Source organism: Pan paniscus, chromosome 11 (genome assembly GCF_029289425.2).
Source record: "Pan paniscus chromosome 11, NHGRI_mPanPan1-v2.0_pri, whole genome shotgun sequence".
Classification (NCBI taxonomy): Eukaryota; Metazoa; Chordata; class Mammalia; order Primates; family Hominidae; genus Pan; species Pan paniscus.
The window spans coordinates 42,640,143-42,652,598 of NC_073260.2; positions in this window are offsets into that span (position 1 = coordinate 42,640,143).

A 12,456-nucleotide genomic window follows, 5' to 3' on the forward strand; every position below is an offset into this window, starting at 1 on the left:
TTAGCCAGGTGTGGTGGCAGGCGCCTGTAGTCCCAGCTGCTCAGGAGGCAGAGGCAAGAGAATGGCGTGAACCCAGGAGGCAGAGCTTGCAGTGAGCCAAGATCACGCCACTGCACTCCAGCCTGGGTGACAGAGCAAGACTCCGTCTCAAAAAAAAAAAAAAAAAATGATGCTGAGATAATTGTATTACTCCATTCTCTCACTGGTGTGAAGAAATCCCCAAGACTGGGTAATTTGTAAAGGAAAGAGGTTTAATTGACTCTCAGTTCTGCATGGCTGGGGAGGCCTCAGGAAACTTATGATCATGGCAGAAGGCAAAGAAGCAGGCATCTTTTTTACAGGGCAGCGGAGTGAGTGCAGCAGGGTAAATGCCAGATGCTATAAAACCATCAGATCTCATGAGACTCAGTTGCTATCACAAGAACAGCATGGGGAAAACTATCCCCCATGATCCATTTACCTCCAGCTGGTCCTACCCCTAACACGTGGGGATTATGGGGATTACAATTCAAAATGAGATTTTAGGTGGGGACACAGGCAAACTGTATCAATAATGATACTTGTATATTGTAAATGCAACTTGATCTTTACAACATGATTTAAAACTTACTCAAAATAAATCACAGATCCAAACAAAATCGCTAAAAGTACAAAATTTATGATAGAAAACAAAAGAAACTGACCGGATATGGTGGCTCACCTGTGTAATCCCAGCACTTTGGGAGGCCAAGGCAGGAGGATTGCTTGAAGCCAGGAGTTCAGGACCATCCTGCACAACATAACGAGAGCCTATCTCTACAAAAAATAAAATTAACCAAGCATAGTGGCACATGCCTGTAGTCCTAGTCCTAGCTACTTGGGAGGCTGAGGTGGGAGGATTGCTTGTGCCCAGGAATTTGAGGCTGTGGTGAGCTGTGATCATGCCACTGTACTCCATCCTGGGTGACCGAGCAAGACTTTCTGTCTCTTAAAGGAAAAAAAAAACAATGTTTATAGTACAGAAAATGCAGTTATAATGGACCAAAAAAAAAGGAAAACATTAAAATAGATATTTATAGTTAGCCAATAAATACTAGAAACAATGTCCAAAGCTTTGGTCAGCAAGAAAGTGCATGTTCGTGTGATAGCAATACAAATCCATTTCATAGTTCCGTATAAAGATAACAGTACCTTACCTACAACCAGCAATTTTCATTCTAGGCATTTACCCCAGAGAAAGACAAAGAATTATATGCAAATGTTCATAGAATCTTTACTCATAATAACCCCAAATTGTAAATAATTGGGTTATTTATCAACAGAAAAATATGTAAACAGTAATATTACCATATAATGGAATACAGCTGTACAAGGAAGAAACTGCAAATGCATGCAGCAACATTGATAAATCTTCAGATTGTGCGGAGCAAAAGAAGCCAGGCACAAGAGGGTAGAGCTGTATTATATCCTATTTATATAAAGTTCTATGAAAGACATCAAGTCTAGAGGGATAGAAAGAAAGTGGACCATTCATTGCCTAAGGCTGGGGGCAGCGGGGTGTGAGGATACACTGGTTAGAGGAATAAGGGAATTTTTTTATTATGATGGAATGTTCCATATATAAATGTTGGTGATCTTTACAGAGCTGTATAAGTTTTTAGAACCCATCAAAATATACTAAAAATGTGTCTACTTTGCATAAAGTATACCTCTATACAGTTAACCTGTAAAATAATAAAAGTGAGTTTAGGGTCCCCAGTATGTTATGAGACCCAGCAGATTCTCAATTTACTAAATGGCTTATTGACATCACTAGATTATTCATTCCCTTTCTTCCCATATGGCTGTGACCTTGGAAAGTCAGTTCTTTAATATGTCTCAGTCTCCTCATTACCATAATAATGGTAATTACCTACAATCCTTTCTGAAAGAATTGTCTGAGTTCATCTGTGTCTGTTCCTTAATACGTGGCACAGAATAAGTGAGCAGTAGGTAATAATTATTACCATTATATATTTTACCAGTATTATTAAAAATCAAAGACCTGTGTTCCTTAAAAGAGCCTCAAGAAAGATTATAACTCATAAAACAAAAAGATAAATTAGGCCTAAAGGAGATTCAGCCATGATGTGATGGGGGTGTGTGAGTTCCTCATACTATAGTAACATCAATTTTTCTTTAACACTCTGGTGAGACCGTTTCTGAAAATTTTAAAACCTTGAGCCTTTTATTCTTCTGTCAACTGGCTGACATGACTTAGCCCAGTTTGTTGAGTTCCCAATAAATTGCTTTTCCACAAAAAGCTCCTGCATGACTTCATGCACCCCCAGCCTTCCTCTCCTGGAAGTTTTAAGAATCCAGAACTAAGCTGGAGTATTGTCAACCTTGGGTTTTTTTGTTACATTCCAGGATAGAAGTTACACACCAGATATCTAAATACTCTAGAGAAAAATCATTTCAGGTATTGAAGGATAGCACACACCCACCCCTTAGCTTTTTTCAGCATATAATGGCCACTCTTGCCCTGAGTTCTGTTTCCTGGTTACACTCGAGATGATTTCAGTTGGGTCCCGTGATGCGTTTTACACAGGAACTGCATTCTGAGTTATCTAGGCAGTAGAATCACATCACGACAACTTCTAAAAGAAAAGAGAATTCAGAGACTGGCAGTTGAGTTGGCCCCATCATGGGCAAAAAGAGTGAAGTTTCACATTAGCTATGGTTTGAATGTGTCCCCCCAAAGTTCGTATGTTGGAAACTTAATTCCTATTGCAACAGCGCTCAGATGTGGAACCTTAAAGAGGCGATTAGGTCATGAGTGCTCTGCCATCATGAATGGATTAATTTCTCTATCACGAGTGGGTTCATTATCAAGACAGTGACTTTGTTATAAAAGCAAGTTCAGCCCTCATGCTCTCTCATGGGCACTCTCACATGTGATGCCTTCTGCCATGTTATGACATAGCAAGAAGTCTCTCACCACATGTGGCCCCTTGATCTTGGATTTTCCAGCCTCCAAAAGTGTTTAAAAAAAAACAACAACAACTTTTATTCTTTATAAGCTACCCAGTTTCTGGTGTTCTGTTAAAACAACACAAAATGGACTAAAACAGCAATCTTCACACGTCAGGACCTGAAAAAAAAAACATCATTTCAAGTAGTAAAGGGAACCCTGCCAGTGTGTAGAGTTCATGGGGGCATGACTTGGGCCAGGTTTTGAGAACTCATCTTCCGGGTTAGTGTAGAATTTTAACAAGGATTCTGAGAGGAGACTGAACTCATAAAGGCCATTCCATATTCCGAAGGGGAACATTTTTATCAGTGATACGGATATGACAGTACTGGTGAGGTGAGGTGAAGTTGAGCTGAGTGATGACACATAGGCAATATTTCATTTGGTAGTATAAGTTCTTTTTATATCAAAATTACTGGAACAGGACAGAAGACAGACAATAGTCACAACGTATAGGAAAACAAATACTGAAGTTTATATATAAGTATAAAACAAAACCATTAAGTTGCCATCAGTTTAAACTGCCAAACCTTTTTCCCTCACTAATACTTTATATACACATCTTTTTAATGGGGAGTAGGGGGCTCAGCTCATTTTTCCATTTGCATCATATGCTTTGGTAACGTCCTTGGAAAAAGCAAAATTGAGTGTTCACATCACCATAAGAGGATAAATAATGTGTGATGCTGGGACTGCAGGCCAAGTGCTTGTCTTCCAGAAGCACCATGCCAGCCAAAAGTCCTGGGCAAGATGTGCTTGGTACGGATAACATAAAGATTGATGTCTTCAAACAAACCAACCAGGTAGCAAGCAAAGCCCCAATAGCCAGGATCTAAAGAAGCAGATCAGATTACAGTGTTTGAGCAACTTCCTGAACCCATATTTGGAAAGGGCTCTTGAGGCTCCTGGGATTTCTGGTACCACCTGATTTCTTGGAGAAGGTCTAGGGCAGGGAAGGATGTGGCATCTATGTAACCCCTCAAGGGGGCTCCATCTTGGAGGTGGTTGTGGTAGTCAGGGACTTGCATTGGCCTGAGATCATGGCAGGTGCTTTTGCTGGTGGGCTTGATACACCACTGAAGTTGCTAAGTAGTGCTTCTCAGCACCTGCCTTCCCTTCTGTGTTGTGTCCAAGAGCAAGAGTGGCCTCTGTGCCTAAAAGAGAGTAAATGTGGCTGCAGCTGCAGACACGAAGTATGACTTTAGCTCTGGACCACATCCAATTGTACCCTGCATTAAGCTCAGGCATATCACACCTGCTCAATAGAGGTTGGTCAAACAAAGGAGTCAGCAAATGACATTTCTAATGAACACATTGGTAATTTGTTTTTATATTATTCTATTTTTTCTTGAAAGAAATGAATACAACTTTTTAAATTAAGTCTAGCTTAGCCAGACTCCTTGGCATGTTTTTCCAATCTTTTTGTATTATTTAGCTTTAAATTTTCCCCCTTACTCCTACTTTTTCTGTATCCCATGAGTGTTTATATTTTTATTTTTCATCTTCATTTGTTGCTTTTTTGTTTTTTTGTTTTTTTGGTTTTTTTTTGAGACAGGGTCTCGTCTCTCATCTTGTCACCCAGGCTGGAGTGTGGTGGTACAATCAGCTCATTGCAGCCTTGACCTCCTAGGCTCAAGTGATCCTCCCACCTCAGCTTCACGAGTAGCTAGAACTACAGATGTGCGCCACTGTGCCTGGCTCATTTTTGTATTTTTTGTAGAGACCGGTACTCTGTCTGTTTCCCAGGCTCGTACTGAACTCCTGTGCTCAAGCAATCCTCCTGCCTCAGCCTCCCAACATGCTGGGATTACAGGCATGAGCTACCATGCCTGGCCTATTTGTCTCAAGTATTTTCTATTTTTCCTTGTAATTTCATCTTTGACCTGTTTCTTGCTTGAGGACATCTGTTTAATTTCCACAAATTTGTGAATATTCCCATTTTTCCTCTGTTATTCACTTCTAACTTGTTTTAGAAGAGGTTTTGTATGATTTTTTTTTCAATCTATTGAGGCTTCATTTGGGTACTAACACATAGTCCATCCTGGAGAATATCCCATGTGCACTTGAGATTAATATGTATTCTGTTATTGTTGGGTAGAGTGTTCTGTATATGTCAGCTCTAGTTGGCTTATCATGATGTTCAGGTCCGTCCTTATTTGTCTTCTACCTGGTTGTACTATTCATTACTGACAGTAAGGTACTAAAGTCTCCAACTATTATTATACAACTGTATTTCTCCCTTCAATTTTGTCCATTTTTGCTTTATATATTTTGATGGTTTGTTATTAGGTACATAAATGTTTATAATTTTTATATCATCTTGCTCTACTGAATCTTTTTATTAACATATAATCTCCTTTGTCTCATGTAAACATCTGATTTAAACTTTATTTTGTCTGATAATATAGCTACTTGCTATCTTTCAGTTACCACTTGCATGAAATATATTTTTCTATCCTCTCACTTTCAACCAATTTGTGACTTGGAGTTAACATGAGTTTCTCATAGGCAACATAGAGTTGGATCTTGTTTATTTGTTTTTGGTTTTTTTTGTGAAACGGAGTCTCGCTCTGCCACCCAGGCTGGAGTGCAGTGGCGCCATCTTGGCTCACTGCAAGCTCCCCCTCCCGGGTTCATGCCATTCTCCCGTCTCAGCCTCCCCAGTAGCTGGGACTACAGGCGCCCGCCACCTCGCCCAGCTAATTTTTTGTATTTTTAGTAGAGACACGGTTTCACAGTGTTAGCCAGGATGGTCTCGATCTGCTGACCTCGTGATCCGCCCGCTTTGGTTTCCCAAAGTGCTGGGGATTACAGGCGTGAGCCACCGCGCCCGGCCGGATCTTGTTTTTTCAATCCATTTCTGTGAGTCTCTTGATTGGAGGATTTGATACATTTATATTTAAGGTAACTACAAATAGGCTGGCGGAGTGGCTCACACCTGTAATCCTAACACTTTGGTAGGCCAAGGCAGGCAGATCACTTGAGGTCAGGAGTTCGAGACTAGCCTGGCCAACATGGTGAAACCCCATCTCTACTCAAAGTACAAAAATTAGGCAGGCGTGGTGGTGGGCGCCTATAATCCCAGCTACTCAGAGGCTGAGGCAGGAGAATTGCTTGAACCCAGGAGGCAGAGGTTACAGTGAGCCGAGATTGCACCATTGCATTCCAGCCTGAGCGACAGAGTGAGACTTCATCTCAATAATAATAAAAAATAATAAATAATAAAGTAACTACTAATAAAGAGAAACTTCTATTATTTTGGTACTTGTTATCTATATACCTTATAGCTTTTTGTTCCTCATTTCCTACGTTAGTCATCTTTTGGGTTTAGTTAATTTTTTTTGTAGTGAGACATTTAAATTCCCTTCTCATTCCCTTTGTGGACATTCTGTACCTACTTTCTGGTTACCATGGGCATTACAATTACCTTCCTCAACTTATAACACTCTATAGAATGTTATAACTTGAAAATTAACATACATACAAAACAGCTTAACAACATACAAAAAACTTGCCCCTATAAAGCTTTATTTTCACTACTTTTCAGTTGTTGATGTCACAAAATTACATATTAATGCATTTTGTATCTAAAAACAGACTAGTAATTTTTTAAATATTAGTCTCATAAGTCATGTAGAAAACAAAAAGTTACAAACCAAAGTTATAGTAACACTTTTATGATTGTATATTTCCCTTTTTCAGAGATCTTTATTTCTTCATATGGCTTTGAGTTACTATGGTTCATTTAAGCCTGAAAGAGTCCCGTTAGCATTTCTTGCAGGGAGGCCTATTTGTAATAAATGCCCATAGTTTGTGTGTGTGTGTGTGTGTGTGTGTGTGTATGATAAAGAACCTGGTTTTTTATATACAGTGAAATGTTTACTACAGTCAAGCAAATTAAAAGACCCATCATCTTACATACTCTCTTTTTGTGGGAATAGAACCTAAAATATACTCTCTCAGCAAAAATTCCAAATACATTAAAATATTATTGACTATACTCTTCATGCTGTACATTAAATCTCTAGACTTATTCTACATACCTGCAAACTTGGTATCCTTTGACTCACCTCCTCTCATTTGCTCCTCACTCCTATTAACCCCCTGGTAATGACCATTTTATTCTCTGTCTCTATTCTACTTTTTTTTTTTTTTTTTTTTTTTTTTTTACATTCTACGTATAAGTGAGTGAGATCATGCTGTATTTTTCTTTCTGTGTGTGGCTTATATCACTTAGCATAATGTTCTCCAGGTTCATTCATGTGTGGCAATTGGCAGCATCTTGGGCTAATATTCCATTGTATGTATGTGTATACACATGCCACAATTTATCCATTTACCCATTGACATTTGGGTTGTTTCTATATTATGGCTATTGTGAATAATGCTGCATTGAGCACGGGTGTGCAGATATCTCTACAAAGTGCTGATTTTGTGTTCTTCAGGTATATACCAAGCAGAGGGATTTCTGAGTCAAATGGTAATTCTATTTTTAATGAAACCTCCAATACTTGTTTTCTGTAATGGCTACACTAGTTTTCATTCCCACTAACAGTATACAAAAGTTCCCTTTTATCTATACCCTTACCAACACTTGCTATTCATCTTTTTTTATTATAACCATCCCAACAGGTGTGAGGCGATATCTCATTGGGGTTTTGATTTTCATTTCCCTGATGATTGGCGATGTTGAGCACATTTTTGTATCCTTGTTAGCCGTTTGTATGTCTTTGGAGAAATGTCTATTCAGATTCTTTGCCCAGTTTTTAATTGGGTTCTTTATATTATTTTCATTTTGAGTTTGCAAGTTCTTTATATATTTTGAATATTAACCCCTTATCAAATGTATGGTTTGCAATTTTTTTTTTTTTTTGTAATCTGTAGGCTGCCTTTTTTTTTTTTTTTTGCTAGGTTTTTGTTTTGTTTTGTTTAGCTGTGCAGAAGCTTGGGCTTATTTTTGCTTTTATAGACTGAGCTTTTGATGTGATATCCAAAGAATAATTTCCAAGGCCATTTGTCAAGAATCTTTCCCCCTTTGTTTTCTTCTGGGACTTTTATGGTTTCGGGTATCCCATTTAGGTCTTTTATCCATTTTGCATTGAGTTTGTGTATGGTATATGATAAGGGTTTGATTTAATTCTTTTGCATGTGGATATCCAGGTTTCCTGCCACCATTTATTGAGACTATCCTTTCCCCATTGTGTATTCTTGGGCCTTTGTTGAAAATTAGTTGATCACATATATTTGGGTTTCTTTCTGGGCTCTGTGTTTTGTTCCATTGGTCAGTGTTTCTGTTTTTATGTGGTTTTGCTTGCAATACTTTTGTAAAGAATTTGAAATCAGGAAGTATGATGCCTCCAACTTTGTCTTTCTTTCCCAGAATTTTTTGGCTATTCAGGGTCTTTGTAGCTGGCAATCATGTTCAACATATGTAAATCAATCAATGTGATACATCACAATAACAGAATGAAAAATAAAAACCACATAGTCATCTCTATTGATACAGAAAATGTATCTGACAGGGTCCAACATACTTTATTAGTAAAAACTCTCAACAGTTTAGGTACAGAAGAAAAGTTGCTCAACATAACGAAGGCCATTCATGAAAAACCCAGAGCTAACATAATAATCCATGGGAAAAACCTGAAATCTTTTCCACTAAGATCTGGTACAAGGATCTGTTTTTCTTCTCAATTGCTGTGGGGGTCTTTTGTGGTTCCAAATGAATTTTAGAATTGTTTTTACCATGTCTCTGAAAAATTACATTGGAATTTTGGTAAGGATTATGTCAAAACTGTATATTGCTTTGAGTAGTACAGACACTCTAACAGTATTAATTGTTCCAACTTGGTACCCTTTGACTTACCTCCTATTTGCTCCTTACCCCGAGAAACCCCCTGGTAACCATTTTATTCTCTGTCTCTATGTACTCAACTTTTTTTTTTTTTTTTTTTTTACATTCCACATGTAAGCGAGATCATGCTGTATTTTTCTTTCTGTGTGTGGTTTATTTCACTTAGCATAATGTCCTCCAGGTTTATTCATGTGTGGCTAATGACAAGATCTTTTTTAAGGCTGAATAATATTCCATTGTATGTATGTGTACCAGGAACATAATACATCTTTCCATTTATTTGGGTGTTCAATTTCTTTATTAATGTTTTATAGTTTTCAGTGTACAAATCTTTCACTTTCTTGGTTAAATTTATTCCTAAGTATTTTTTTTCTTTTTTATGTGATCATGTGTTCTCAAATTTTTTTGGATAGGTCATTATTGGTATACAAAAATGCAGCCCATTTTTGTATGTTGATTTTATATCTGCAACTTTACTGAATTCCTTTATTAGTTCTAACAGTTTTTTGGTGGAATCTTTGGAGTTTTCTTCTTATAGGATCATGTTAACTGCAAATAGAAATAATTTTACTTCTGCCTTTCTGACTTATATCTCTGATGAGCATAGATGCAAAACTTCTTAATAAAATACTCACACACTGAATTCGACAATGTTCAGTTGCCTCTTATTTATTTTTCTTGCCTGATTGCTCTTGTTGTTACTTCCAGTACTACTTGAATACAAGTGGTGAGAATGGGCATCCTTGCCTTGTCTTAGAGGAAATCTTTCTTAAATCTTAGAGGAAAGCTATCTGTTTTCCCCCATAGATTATGATGTTGGCTATGGGCTTTTCCTAAATTTCCCTTATCATATTGAGGAAATTTCCTTCTATACTTATATTGTTGAGAGCTTATAATCAAGAAACTATATTGAACTTTGTCACATGCTTTTTCTGCATCAATTGAGATGATCATGTGGTTTTTATTTTTTATTGTTTTAATGTGATGTGTCACATCGATTGATTTGCATGTGTTAAATCAGCCTTGCATGCCACAGATAAATCTAACTTGGTCATGCTGTATAATCATTTTGATCTATTGTTGAATTCAGTATGTGAGTATTTTATTGAGAATTTTTGCATCTATGCCCATCAGAGATATAGGCCTATAGTTTTCTTGCACTGTCTTTTGTTTCATTATCAAGGTAATGCTGGCAACATAAAAATGTATTTGGTAGTATTGCTTCTGGTTATATTTTTGGAAGAGTTTAAAAACGATTGGTATTAATTCTTCTTTGAATGTTTGGTAAAATTCAGCCATGATGGCATCTGGTCCTGGGCTTTTCTTTGTCAGGAGGTTTTTAATGTCTCCTTCAGTCTCTGTATTTGTTATCAGTCTGTTCAGGCTTTTCATTTCTTTCTGATTCAATGTTGGTAGGTTGTATTTTTCTAGGATTCATCCATTTTCCCTAGTTTATCCAGTTGGGTGGCATGTAATTGCTCATAATAATACCTTGTGATCCTTTTTATTTCTGAGGCATTTGTTGTAATATCTTCATTTTATTTATTTGAGTCTTTTTGGCTATGAATTTATTGGTTTTATTTTTTAGAGAAACCAACTATTAGTTTTTTTAAATTTTTTTTCTATACTTTCTCTGTTTCCTATTTGATTTATTTCTGCTCTGATCTTTATTATTTCTTTCCTTCTGCTAACTTTGGTTTTAGTTATTCTTTTTCTAGCTCCTCAAGGTGTAATGTTAGGCTATTTCTGTGAGATCTTTCTTTTTAAATGTAGCTGTTTATGGCTATAAACTTCCTGCTTAGAACTGCTTTCGTGGTATTCTGTAAGTTTTAATATGTTGTATTTCCATTTTTGTTTGTCTCAAGATATATTTAACTTCCCTTTTGATTTCTTCTGTGACCCATTGATTTTTGGGAGTGTGTTGTTTAATTTCCACATATTTATTAATTTTCCAGTTTTCTTCCTGTTATTTCTAGTTTCATAACATGGTAGTTAGAAATGATACTTGATATAATTTCAGTCTTCTTAAATTTTTTCAGACATGTTTTGTGTCCTAACATATGATCTATCCTGGAGAATGTTTCAGTTCATTTGAGAAGAGTGTGTGTTTTGCTACTGTTGGATGGAATGTTCTGTGTATGTCTGTTCGGTCTATTTGGTCTAATGTGTAGTTCAGGTTCAATATTACCTTGTTAATCATCTGTCTGGTTGATCTCTCCAGTTTTGAAAGTAGGGTATTCAAGTCCCTACTATTATTATATTGCTGTCTATTTCTCTATTTATGTCCACTAATATTTGATTTACATATTTTGGTGTTCCAATATTAGGTACATATATATTTATAATTATTATGTCCTCTTGATCCCTTTATCATTATGTTATGAACTTGTCTCTTGTGACAGTTTTTGACTTGAAGTCTATTTTGTCTGATGTTAGTATAGCAACTCTTGCTCTTTTTTGGTTGTTATTTGCATGGAATATCTTTTTCCATCCCTTCATTTTCGGCCTATGTATGTCTTTCTAGTGAATTCTTATAATTTTATGTTTCTTTGGCATTTATTCTAAATCTAGGTTGGACTTCCTCATACTAGAAGCAGGGGTCCGTCACCCCTGCAACAGTTTCTAGTTATCTACCTCTTTATTGTTCCTCATCATGGTTGATAGAGGTATCTGCCTTATACAACCACCTCCTGGTGACCACCTCCCTATGGGACAGTAGATACAATGTTCTTGCTTTGTACCACTGACCCCTACACGCCACATGGATCATACAGATATGGAGTGACCACCTCTAAGTGATAACCTGCCTTCATGGAACTCATGCCTGATTGCTCTAAACCTACCAGTTAGAAGGCTCTGTGGGAAAACTTCTTGGGTAACACCCTGGGTCCCAGTAAATGCCTCAAACCACAGGTCCATGTCTCTCTCTTTTGCTCCCCACCCACTGGTTGTGTATGCATCTCCCAGATGGCTCCCCAGTTCCCATTGTCCTATGAAGCATGCTTTCCTCTTCTCTGTGGGATCAGGAAGTAATAAACTACTTCTGTTACTTCCTGTGTTTTGTTGTATTGCCTCCTCTGTGTCTCACCTAACCAACACACAGTAAAATAAATTCTGTCCTGGTCAGGGCTCTCCTAGAGAGTGGCTGTCTTGGCAGGAATAAGCTGAACACAGGATAGACAAGAGCATCTACCAGTATAAACAAGTTTCCTGTGAGAGGGACACGTGACCACAGGTCAAACACTTAGGCATTAGACTGTCTGCCAGAATAAAGAAGTATCCTAAGAAAGGTACAATGTAAACAACCATCACCAAATCCTTTGGAGTTCCATCATTAAAGAGCTAGAGTCTGTATAAACTCTCTTGAGAGAGATCTCAAGAGCAAATTAGAAAGAACACACACACACACACACACACAATAGTTCTTAAAGCTAAAGTGAGTTTCTTATAGGCAGCATATAGTTTGATCTTTTTTTTTTTTTTGTACTTTAAGTTTTAGGGTACATGTGCACAATGTGCAGGTTAGTTACATATGTATACATGTGCCATGCTGGTGTGCTGCACCCATTAACTCGTCATTTAGCATTAGGCATATCTCCTAATGCTATCC